Below are 13,255 nucleotides of genomic sequence, written 5' to 3'. Positions count from 1 at the left end.
TTCGGCCTGAAACGTCGACTGTTCTTTTTTCAATATGTAGCCCCCCCCGGCCACCCTCAGGGTCGCTCGGCTCGCTGTCGTCTAGGGAAACAGCCTCGGCCCCGGCAAACTGGGTAATTAGTTTGTGTGGATGCTGTGTGAGGTACCCCACCCCGCCCAAATAACAGACAATACACCAGATGCAATTAAATGATCTACAGTTTATAGATATTACTGGAACTATATAATTAAAAGCGAATAAAATATAAAAGGAAAATAAAAGGCGCCACACTTATCAAAGTTCAATCTCTTCGTGCACAAACAGTTGGAGCTCAAGGACCTTCTTCTTCACCCTGCGACCCCTCGGACCACCTCGACCGGCCGCCTGGGACCAACAACGGTGGTCGACCAGACGCTCCACACGAGTCCGTCCCCGTCTCCTCGCCGAATGTCCCGCTTGGGGTCCGACCCCGTTAGCGGACTCACAGCACCTGGTCCATCCTCTGTCTCGCTCTCCCGCCTTCTACCCCAAAACCCCGCGCATACAGTATCTTCAAATACACCAAAACCATAACAACTATCCCAATTGGTTAATAACGTATTTCTTATCACCCTCTAAACGACAACAAGCTGCTAGCGCAAACTTTCTCAGCGTTTAACACAACAAAGCCACATTCCCCAGATTAACATAACAAAGACGCCATTTTAATTAGTCTCCGCAGTAACATAAAAAATCGAAACCCCCTTACAAATAGATGCTGCCTGGCCTGCTGAGTTCTTTCAGCATTTTGTGTGTGTTGCTCAGATTTCCAGCATCTTCAGATTTTCTCTTGTTTGTGGGGTGATCCTGGCTGTTGGAGTGGACACGGCAAAGATGCTCAAACTTTCTGCTTTGGGCCTCTCTAATGTTTTCATTGGTTGTGGAACTGAGTGCGAGAGGCAGGAGGTCTGTATAACACTTTGGTTAGGTCATCCCGTTATGGGGATATGGAGGCTTTAGAGAGGACGTAGGAGAGGTTCATCAGGATGCTGCCTGAAATAGAGACTGTGAACCATAAGAAGAGGTTGAGTTGTTTTCTCTCAAACGCCCAAGGCTGAGGGAAGACTTGACAGAAATTCATAACCTTATGAGAAGCATAGATAGGGTCAACAGTCAGAGATCGTTTTCTCAGGTGGAAATGTCAAACATGAGAGGGCGTGTTCTGAGGATGAGAGAGGGGGAACAGTCAGAGTTGTGCAAGGCAGGTTTTTTCCAAGGGTGGTGGGCCCTTGGAATGTACTGCCTGGTGTGGTGGATTGAGGTATTTTAAGGCTCTTAGACAGGTACATGAATGTGAGGGGGTTGGAGGGATATGGATCGTGTGCAGGCAGAATAGATTTAGTTTAATTTGGTGTAGTGGAGGTTAAATTGTGAACAGGTTATACTTAGGCTCATTCTCAATTATCATGAAAATCTCTGGAGGTATAATTCCATAACTCCAGAATAATCCCCAGCAGTAGCAAGCCCAAGCTGAGGTAACAGAGCAGCGATACTCTTTCTAACTGGCAGAATGTACGTGAGGGATTCCCACATCTACTGTTTATGTTCCAACAACGAGGGTAAAAGTTACTTCTGATTTACTCTGTCCAGGCTCCCGATAATTTTCTAAATCACAGTCAAGTTTGCATTCTATTGTATCCTTCTTTTCAATTCAGTCTTGGCTCTGCTTCGGTTTTCTAACCCTGTTGGTGTTCTCATAATCTGCACCCCCTCCACTGCAGCTACGCCACCCACACACAACCAGGGTTGGGTTCTGTATGTAGGCTCATGACTTCACAACACCATGAAACTTTAATCAGCAATATGAGATTCTGCACCTCAGCGTCTCCCAGAGAAGGAGGTTTCCAAATAGATCAGCTGTTTTACACCGGCGACAGGTATCACCTTCCTGCCGATTTCATCTCAGCTATAATTGGCCCCAGGTGTAAGTAACTGCTGATAGTGCGATTAGCTGCTTCAGTACAAGCTGGAGGCTTGCGTCTCGAGTTTCACATATGTTGTCATAGAGTCATACAGCACAGAACCAGGCCCTTCAGCCCATCTAACCCATTCCAACCAAGATGCAAATCTTAGTTCTATTTGACTGCGTTTGGAACAAATCCATTGAAAAACCTTCCCTATCCATACACTTGTAAGGAGGTCTTTAAAATGTCCTGGGTGACTGTCAGGAGAGGGAAAGAGAATAGGCAGCCAGTGCAGGGTACCCCTGTGGCCATTGCACTCACTAACAGGTATACCTTTCTGGATACTGTTGGTGGTGGGTGAGATGAGCTTCCAGGGGAAAGCCACAGCATTCAGATCTCTGACACTGAGTCTGACTCCTGCTCCAAAGTGAAGGAGCGGGGAGTGGGGGGGGAGGGAATAGGGGTTTCAATAATTGGGGGAGCAGACAGGAGATTCTGTGGATGAGAAAAAGACACCCGGATAGTATATTGCCTCCCAGATGTCAGGTTCAGGGATGATTTTGATCGCATCCGCAGCATTCTAAAGAGGGAGGGTGGGCAGCCAGAAGTCAAGGTACATATTGGTAACAATGGTTTGGGTGTAGGAAAAGGGATAAGGTCCTGAAGAGAGAATATAAAGTTCAAATTAAGTTAATTATCAAAGTATATATCTGACACCACATAGAATCATGTGACTCATTTTATTTGTTTTTATTTAGAGATACAGTACGAAATAGACCCTTCTGGCCCTTCGAGCCACACTGCCCAGCAAACCCCTACAAACCCGATTTAACCCTAACCTAAATACAGGACAATTTACGATGACAGTTAACCTGCCCAGCATGTCTTTGGACTGTTGGAGGACTGCCCACACATTCCACAGGGAGGATGTACAGACTCCTTACGGGGACGGCAGGTTGGAAGTCTCAACTCTGATGCCCTCAGCTGTAATAGCATTGCGCTGACCCCTATGGTATCTTCTTGCAGATATTCATAGTAAATACAAGAAAAACTGCACAGGACAAGATGGACAAACACCCAATATGCAAAAAATAACGAACCATGCAAACACAAAAAGAAATAATAATATTAATAATAATAGCACAGAATTACCAACAAACATAAAGATAATGAACTTTTGATCTTATATCAAGTCAGACAGGGTGAGACACAATCTGGATTAGGCAGGAAAAAGAACACACTCACACAGTTAAAGAAATGCAAACACCTGAAGTTACAATGGATATGCCAAAAGTGGTTATAAAAAAACCTACAAATGGAAAAGTACCAACAATGATAACATTTATAATTATCGGTATAAAAATTTACTTGCCTTCATCTGTACCTTCTAAAATATATCAACAATTTTCTTAAAAATCCTGAAAAAGTGCCTGAATATTAGATAGAAGATAAAATGTATCTCTTTCCTAAAAGGGAAATCAAAACCGACCCATTAAAATATCACCCTATTACTTGTTTACACACTATATATAAAATTGTAGCATCATGCATCTCTCAACTAATCACCACTCACTCCGAGAACCACAATCTACTTACAGAAGAGCAGTAAGGATATGAAAGGATGTAAAGAACAACTGATAATAGATTCCCTAATTCTAAATCAAGCCCAGCAGAAGAACAGAAATCTTTCACATTGTGATATTAACTACCAAAAAGCATTTTTGTTCACACACATCATTAGTAGAAGTTCCAAGTATGTATAAACTACACCCAATACTTGTGAATTTTCTGCAACATCTGATGAAGCATTGGCGCACTACAATCACTCTATTTACTAACAGCTAAAAAAGAACAACCACTGTTATCAAAATAAACCAAGGCATTTTCCAGGGTGATTCTCTAAGTCTACTATGGTTATAACTAGTTTTAAACCAGCTCTCTAATTTACTGAATCAGACAAAAATAGGGTATCAAATCAGAAACAATCAAACAAATTATACCTTGACACTGCAACACACACAAAATGCTGGAGGAACTCAGCAGGCCAAGCAGCATTGGTGGAAAAGAGTTGATGTTTTGGGCTGATAAAAGGTCTCAACCTTGGAATGTCGACTGTTTACTCTTTTCCATAAATGATGCCTGATCTGCCGAGTTTCTCCAGCATTTTGTGTGTATTATTCTGGATTTCCAGCATCCGCAGATTTTCTCATGTTTGTGATACTTTGACACATCTTCTCTACATGGACGATTTGAAATTATACATCAGTAAAGCTATACTAATTAATTCAAATGTATTCTTTTGGCATAATATCTTGGTCTGAAACCGATTTGGAAAATTTACAAAGAAAAAAAGAACTGAAATGACAAAATTTAGAAAACACTACGTACATTTGAACACTACCTAGGACTGAAGGAGAAAGAGGAATAACAACATAAATAATTATACAACAGTCAGATAAAACATCTGAGGCTATACTTTCATCAACAAAAACAGGATTCAGCACTCCACATGATCATATGCAATTCTGATAACAAGTACACACCATTAAAATTAAATCAAAGCACAGCACAGAAAATTGAAGTAAATATCAGTACACAAGAAAAAGTTAACTGAGAGAAGAGCATGAATTTCCATGGAAGACATCCCCACCATCTGAGCAGATTTGATGTCAACAAGAAAGCAAAGATCGCCTGGCTTAGAGTTGGAGACCTCTTTCCAGAAACAGAAGGGTTACTTGAGGCAGTATAGGGCCAGGTTGTTAACACAAATTTATCAAAAATACATAATAAAAGACCAATAAATTCAAGGCGATGTATGCAGTAAATGCCAACAGAAATCGGAAGCAATCCAACACATTACAGGATCCTGCAGGAGTTTAATTCAACCTGATTTCCTACACAGGCACAATCAGGTGCAAACATCATCCATCGGAATCTTGCTTTAAAATACAAACTCATAAAATACACCATATCCTACAATAAATAAAAGCCTGATCTGGTTTCAGAGTCAGAGATTTACAAATTATAAACCGACCAATCCACTGTTACAGATAGGACAATCCATAATAACCATCCAGATGTAATAATACTGGATAAATAAGCAAGAGCAACTTATTTAACAGCTATAGCTAAAGCAAACGTACATAACACACAGAAATCAGTAAGTGAAAAACAACAGAAATATGCTGAATTAAAAGAGGAAAATTAATGACTTTCGAACATGAACAGGAATGGGATATACATTGTCCCAAGAGTAATATCTGCAACTTGTATCATCCAAAATTCACAAAGCAATAGCATTAAACAATTAGGGCCACACAACAATATTTATGTAAATCTCTGGAAATCCAGAATACTAAATCCCACAAAATAGTCTGAAAGTTCCGAGCAATTGACAAATGAGCGTGCTTGGCTATGCCCGTATGTCAGGTTTTACCACCTTGAGCTGAGAAAAAATATATTCCTATAATAATAGCTTATTTATAGAGCACTTTCAGACAGATGATGAAGTTCAGGGGAGGCAGGGTGAAGATATGTCTCTACCAAAGAAGGTGAAAGGTGCTTCTTCCTTTCGCTAGCCTGAAGGTCACCCTTGGGCAAGGTGTGGCAACTGCTTAGCCCCCTGATCAGGGTCACATGAATCCATGAGAGCAGGTGGTGGATGGTCATATGAGCAGCTGATGCATACCACAAGTCCTGGTTATGACACCAGGGAGACAATCTCTGAAGAGTATTGATAATGGCTGGGGTCATAGAAACGTAGAAAATAAGTGCAGGAGTAGGCCATTCGGCCCTTCGAGCCTGCACCGCCATTCAGTACGATCATGGCTGATCATCCAACTCAGAACCCTATACCTGTCTTGTCTCCATACCCCTGATCCCTTTAGCCATGAGGGCCATATCGAACTCCCTCTTAAATATAGCCAATGAACTGGCTTCAACTGTTTCCTGTGGCAGAGAATTCCACAGATTCACCACTCTCTGTGTGAAGTAGTTTTTCCTCATCTTGGTTCTAAAAGGCTTCCCCTTTATTCTCAAACTGTGACCCCTCGTTCTGGACTTCGGGAACAATCTTCCTGCATCTAGCCTGTCCAATCCCTTTAGGATTTTATACGTTTCAATCAAATCCCCCCTCAATCTTCTAAATTCCAGAGAGTATAAGCCTAGTCGATCCAGTCTTTCATCATATGAAAGTCCTGCCATCCCAGGAAACAATCTGGTGAACCTTCTTTGTACCCCCTCTATGGCAAGAATGTCTTTCCTCAGATTACGGGACCAAAGCTGCACACAATACTCTAGGAAACAACAGGAATTCTGCAGATGCTGGAAATTCAAGCAACACACATCAAAGTTGCTGGTGAACACAGCAGGCCAGGCAGCATCTCTAGGAAGAGGTACGGTCGACGTTTCAGGCCGAGCCCCTTCGTCAGGACTAACTGAAGGAAGAGTTAGTAAGAGATTAGTTAGTAATACTCTAGGTGTGGTCTCACCAAGGCCTTGTACAACTGCAGTAGTACCTCCCTGCTCCTGTACTCGAATCCTCTTGCTATGAATGCCAGCATACCATTCGCCTTTTTCACCGCCTGCTGTACCTGCATGCCCACTTTCAATGACTGGTGTACAATGACACCCAGGTCTCATTGCACCTCCCCTTTTCCTAATCAGCCACCATTCAGATAATAACCTGTCTTGTAAAGACACTGCCCAGAAGAAGGCAATAGCAAAGCACTTCTGTAAAAAAATTTGCCAAGAACAATTATGGTCATGTAGCCATGATCGCCTACATCAGACAACATGGCACACAATGATGATATAATTCAAAGTGTTTTACAATGGGAAAAGTGCAAACATGAAAATAAAATAAAAAATAAAAATAAAAATATGTCTGAAAATAAAAGTCAAAAAGATGTTAGTTAAAAACAATGTTATATAAATAGGTTTGAGTTTTCATCCCTTATAGTTTTAGGTATTGAATTCTACACTTTAGGGCATAATCCTAAAAAAGCTCACCTGCCATTATCTTTCAAGGGAGATTGTTTAAATTTAGGAGATTGGTGGAAGAAGACCTGACAGCTTGAGAAGGTTTATAAGACAAAAGTGATTCTATGAGTTACTCCAGCTCCAGATCATTAGCAGCTTTAAAAACAAATAAGATAACTTAAAATAAATTCTAAAAGATGCAGGGAGCCAGTACAGAGTAGTTCGGAGTCGTGAGTGATATCCTTCTTCATCCTTGTTTTAGTTAATAATCTAGCAGCTGCATTCTGAATAAGTTGAAATTTATCAATAAATTGCTTTGGAACGCAAGTAAAAAGTAAAATGTAGTAGTCTAATTGATTTGATTTAAAGGCATGAATTAGTTTTTAGCATCGTTATATGACAGAAACAGACATACCTTTAAGTGTAGAAATGCTGCTCTGATAAATTTATGTGGGATATCTATATCAAAGGTGGCACCCAGGCTTTATATATCTGTCTATCTGTTATATGTATTTTTTCAAATTTAGAGATACAACAGGGTATCTTCCAGCCCAATGAACCACACCATCCAAATACACCCTTGTGTCCATTGGACTTACTAACCCTAATGGTTTTGAAAGTGTGAGGAAAGTGGAGCACCCGGAGGACACCTGTGCGGTCATGGGCAGAACGTACAAACTCCTTATGGACAGTGGCGGGATTTGAACCTGAGTCATAGGGGCTGCAATAGTGTCATGCTAACCTCTATGCTACTGTGAAACAGGAGAAAATCTGTGGACGCTGGAAATCCAAGCAATACACACAAAATGCTGGAGGAACCCAGCAGGCCAGGCAGCATCTATGGAAAAGAGTACAGCTGACATTTCGGGCCAAAACCCTTCGGCAGGACCGCTGAAGAGTCATGGCTGGAAATGTCGTCTGAACTCTTTTCCATAGATGCTGCCTGGCCTGCTGGGTTCCTCCAGCATTTTGTGTGTGTTTCTATGCTCCTGTGCTGCCACTTTCTATGGACAAATCTTCCAGATAGTTTGGCCATAAGGATACAAGCCTCCCCACCTTATACCAGCTGTAATCATCACTACCTGTGTCTATAGCTCTGATTCAGTCTTCACCTCCTTTCTTCTCTCCAGCAAAACCTTAATTCCCAGCAGACTTCCTGTGTCTGATTTCTAACATTTGCTGATTCTGGGCAAACGTTGTCAATGTGAAATGTTAACCACATTTCTGCTTCCCTAGTCACTGTCTGACTTGTTTTTTTTTTCGAAGTAACACATACAAAATGCTGGAGGAAGTCAGCAAGTCAGCATCCATGAAAAGGAATGAACAGTTGACATTTTGGTCCGAAACCCCTTCAGTTTGATTGCCCTACAAAGAAGAGGTGGAACTTCAATAGTGGAATATCTGTAGTCAGAACTTATAATGCTGTTTACATTGTAAATACATGCTGGTATTTATGTATTTATCCTCTTATTATTCCATATCAGTACTTTTACCTCTAATTTTATTTTTATATAATTCTTTATTGTTTATAATTGTTGAATGTTGTGTTTTTGTTGCATGTGAAGTCCTGACCAAGACTTCACAGCAAATTCCAAATACACGTAAATGTGTACGGTGAAAAAAGTTGATCCTTGATCCTACTGTAGACAGATTTGGAAATGAAAGTACAATTTTTAAAAAATTTAATTGCTTTATCTGTGCATTTCTGTGGGTCTCATCTCCCTGCAGGTCTCCACTGCTGTTGGTGCTAGTTCTGTGATAATAAATCCCTCCGGCAAAAATCACTGAACAACCATTCAAAGCTTTCCTACAGCTATGACTACAGCTTGACACTCTGTACTATTGCCCCTCAAAACTAATCAATAAGCTTCAAGACCTCCTTGTGCAAATTGATCCTCAATTTCCTCACTTACTGTCCCAAGTCAATTCGGATTGGTAACAACATACTCTCCACAATCTCCATCAGCACATGTGCACCACAAGGCTGTGCGCTTAGCCCCCTGCTCTGCTTGCTTTAAACTTATGACTGTGAGGCTAAAGCAGAGCTCCAATGCCATATTTAAGTTTGCTGATGACACCACTGCTGTTGGGTGAATCAAGGGTGATGATGAATCAGCGTATAGGAGAGAGATTGAAAATCTGGCTGAGTGGTGCCCCAACAACAACAACCTCTTACTCAAGGTCAGCAAGCCTAAGGAGCCATCTATTGACTTCAGGAGAAGGAAACATGAGGTCCATGATCGAGTTCTTTTTGGGAGATCAGTGGTGGAGGGGTTCAGCAACTTTAAATTCCTCAGTGTTATTATTTCGGAGGACCTGCCCTGGGTCCAGCGTGTAAATACCATTGTGAAGAAAGCATGGTAGTGCCTCTCATTCCTTAGAATTTTGCGACGATGCAGCATAAAATCTTAAATTTTGACAAATTTCTGTGGATGTGTCATGGAGAGTGTATTGACTGGTTACATCATGGCCTGCTATGGAGACACTAATTCCCTTGATTGGAAAATCCTACACAAAGTAGTGTATACAGCCCTGTCCATCACAGGTAAAGTGCTCCCCACATTGCGCACATCTACCTTAAATGCTGTTGCAGGAAAACAGAACATCATCAAGAACAGCCTCCACCCAGGCCATGCTTTCTTCTCACTGTTGCCATCAGAAAGAAGCTACAGGAGCCTCAGCACCCACATCACCAGGTTCAGTAACAGTTATTACCCCTCAAACAGAGGGAGTAACTCCACTCAACCTCATTCACCGCATCACTGAACTGTTCCCATAACCAATAAACACACTTCCAAGGATTCTTCATCTCATGTTCTCAATATTTATTGTTTATTTGTTTATTATTACTATTTTTCTTTTGTATTTGCTCAGTTTGTTGTCTTTTGCATCTTGGTTGTTTGTCCATCTGTTGGGTGCAGTCTTTCATTGATTCTATTGTTTTTCTTGGAAACTGAATCTCAGACTTGTATATGGTGACATCCATGTACTTTAATAATAAAGTTAATTTGAACTTTGAATTCTTCTCCTCCCCAGCCGATCTCACTTTCTTCCCCTTTTCTGTTCATTTTCTCCATCCAGAAATCTTGCTGAGAAAAATGGCTCTTACCAAAATAGAGAGGTTGAAATGTTGAATACACTTTGCCGACTTCTGTGAGGATAAAAGAGAGGCTCTTTCGTCTGAATGAAAGGTGCACTCCAGAAATGTCACTAGCCTGCTGTTTCTGAAAGGTCAGATTGTTGTGTATAAACAGCTCTTAATTCTTTACATTTCCACATTTATTTTTATTGGCTCTGAGGCAAATATTGTAACAACTAAAAGTGTTTCTCATTTGCAGAGCAAGAAGTATTGCAGAATTCACCATTGCAACAATATTGTTTCATACTTTGCACACATTTGAGTTGAAGTTAGATTATTGTTGTCACATGTAGGCATACACAGTGAAAAGCTCATACAGATTAGATCATTGGGGCGGAATGATAGCACAGTGGTTAGCACATTGCTTTACAGCAGCGGTCCCCAACTACCGGGCTGCGAGGAAACGATATGAGTCAGCTGCACCTTTCCTCATTCCCTGTCACGCACTATTGAACTTGAACATAGGGTTGCCAACTGTCCCGTATTTGCCGGGACATCCCGTATATTGGGCTAAATTGGTTTGTCCCACACAGGACCGCCCTTGTCCCATATTTCCCCCGCTAAGGTAGAGTGTCCTATGAAACCTTTCGTGCCGAAATGGCGTAGAGTGAAGAAGCAATTACCATTAATTTATATGGGAAAAATTTTTGAGCGTTCCCAGACCCAAAAAATAACCTAACAAATCATACCAAATAACACATAAAACCAAAAATAAGTAACACTAGCATATAGTAAAAGCAGGAATGATATGATAAATACACAGGCTATATAAAGTAGAAATAATGTATGTACGGTATAGTCAGGAAGATGAAGGCAAAACCAATTTCTGGGAGAAAAAAATCGGCACGTACGCGCATGCGCACACAGGTGCCTGCACAAGGCTTCATGGTCATGGTAGTCTTTCCTGGGGTAAAGTGTCCCGGGATTTGACTGCTACTTTTGTCCTTTATTTGGGAGTGAGAAAGTTAGCAAACCCGAATTGTAAAAGACATGTTGAGGTGAGTTTAACCCTACTTGAACACCCCCTCCCCGCCCCCACCGGTCGGCCGGTCTGCAAGAATATTGTCAATATTAAACTGGTCCATGGTGCAAAAAAGGTTGGGGACCCCTGCTTTACAGTGTGGGCAACCTGCAATCAAGTCCCGCCACTGCCCGTAAGGAGTTTGTATGTTCTCCCTTTGACCACGTGGGTTTCCTCTGGGTGCTCCAGTTTCTTCCCACAGTGCAAAAACATACCAGTTGGTAGGTTAATTATTCATTGTAAATTGCCCCGTGATCAGGCTGTGATTATTAAATTGGGGAATTGCAGGGTGGCGCAGCTTGAAGGGCCAGAAGGGCCTGCTGTGTGCTATACAGTATGTCCATAATCAACAATAAATACTCTACATAGTGGATTCAGGTAGAATAAGGTAAAGCAATAAAAGGATACACAATAGAGTATAACAGCTACTAGGAAAGTGCGGTGCATGTAGGCAATAAGATGCAAAATCATAGACTGTAAGGTCAAGTCCATTTTATCATTCCAGGGAACCATTTTTTAAATTTATAGATAGGGTGTGGAATAGACCCAACCAGCCCAACGAGCAACCCACGTTAACTACTGAACCCTAGTCCAGGGCTTCCCAACCTTTCTTATGCCATGGACCAATATCATTAAGCGAGCGGTCCACGGACCCTAGGTTGGAAACCCCTCCCCTTGCCTAATCAGAGGACAATTTACAATGATCAAGTAACCTACGAACTAGAACATCTTTGGAAAGTGGGAGGCAACCAGAGCACCCCGGGAAGAAGTAGAGGCTTTCTTACAGAGGATGCTGGAATTGAACTCCTAAACCAACACCTCAAGCTGTAATAGTGCTGTGTGAACCACTATGCTATTTAATAACAACGGAATAACAGCTGTCCCTGAGTCTGGTGGTATGTGTGTTCAGGTTTCTGCATCTTTTGACTGATGGGAGAGAGGAGAAGACAGAATGTCCAGTGCGGGTGGGATTTGTGATTATGTTGGCTGCTTTACTGAGGCAATATGAAGTGCAGACAGCATCCATGGAGGGGAGGCTGGTTTCCATGATGTGCTGAGCCAGATTTCCAAGTTTCTTACTCTTTGCCAACAGGGTCATAGAGTATTACAGCACAGAAAAAGGTCCTTTGGCTCATCTAGTCCATGCTGACCCGTTCTGACCCTCAGTCCCATCTAGCTGCAACCCAAACTATAACTTTCTAAACCCTTCCCATCGATGTCCTGATCCAAACTTCTCTTAAATTTTACAAATGAACCTGCAACTACCACTTCAACTGAATGCTCTTTCCACACTCACATCACTCTCTAAGTGAGGAAGATCCCCCTAAGATTCCCCTTAAATGTTTCACCTTTCACCCCTAACCCTAGACCTCTAATTCTAATCTCTATACCCGGAGGGGAAAATCCTGCATGCAGACTCCCTGTCAATGGTTCTCATAATTTTGTACATTTCTGTAATATCTTCCTTCATTCTGCTGCACTCCAGGGTACAAAGTCCTAATATATTCAACCTCTTCCTATAACTCTGATCCTCATGTCTCGGCAACATAAGTTTTCTTTGTATTCTTTTCCTATAGGTAGGTGACCAACAACATCTTGCACAACTTCAACATAACATCCCAACTCCTGTACTCAGTACTTTGATTTATGAAAATCAACATGCCAAAAGCTCCCCTTACAACCCGATCTACCTACGACACCACTTTCAAAGAATTATGCAACTGTATTTCCACATCCCTCTGTTCTACAATACTCCTCAGTGCCCTACCATTCATTATGTAAGTACTACCCTAGCTTGTCCTCCCAAAGTGCAACACCTCCCTCTTGTCTAAATTAAATTCCATCTGCCATTTTCGGCCCATTTTTTCAGTGGTTTAGATCCCGCTGCAAGCCACAATAGCCTTCTTCACTGTCCTCTGTGCGCCCAGTCAGTGTCATCCGCATGTTTGCTGATCCAGTTTACTGCACTGTCATCCAAACAACAACGGATCAAGCAGCGATCCCTGCCCTGCAGCACATCACTAATCACAGGCCTCCAGTCTACTATCAATCTCTGGCTTCTCCCACAAGGCCAATGTCTAATCCAATTTACTACCTCACCCTGAATGCCAAGTGATTGAATCTATTTGACCTGCCTCCCATGTGTGACCTTGCGAAAGGCTTTGCTGAAGCGCATATGAACAACATCCACT

Source organism: Mobula birostris, chromosome 2, assembly GCF_030028105.1.
Source record: "Mobula birostris isolate sMobBir1 chromosome 2, sMobBir1.hap1, whole genome shotgun sequence".
NCBI lineage: Eukaryota > Metazoa > Chordata > Chondrichthyes > Myliobatiformes > Myliobatidae > Mobula > Mobula birostris.
This window is presented reverse-complemented; position numbering follows the sequence as displayed.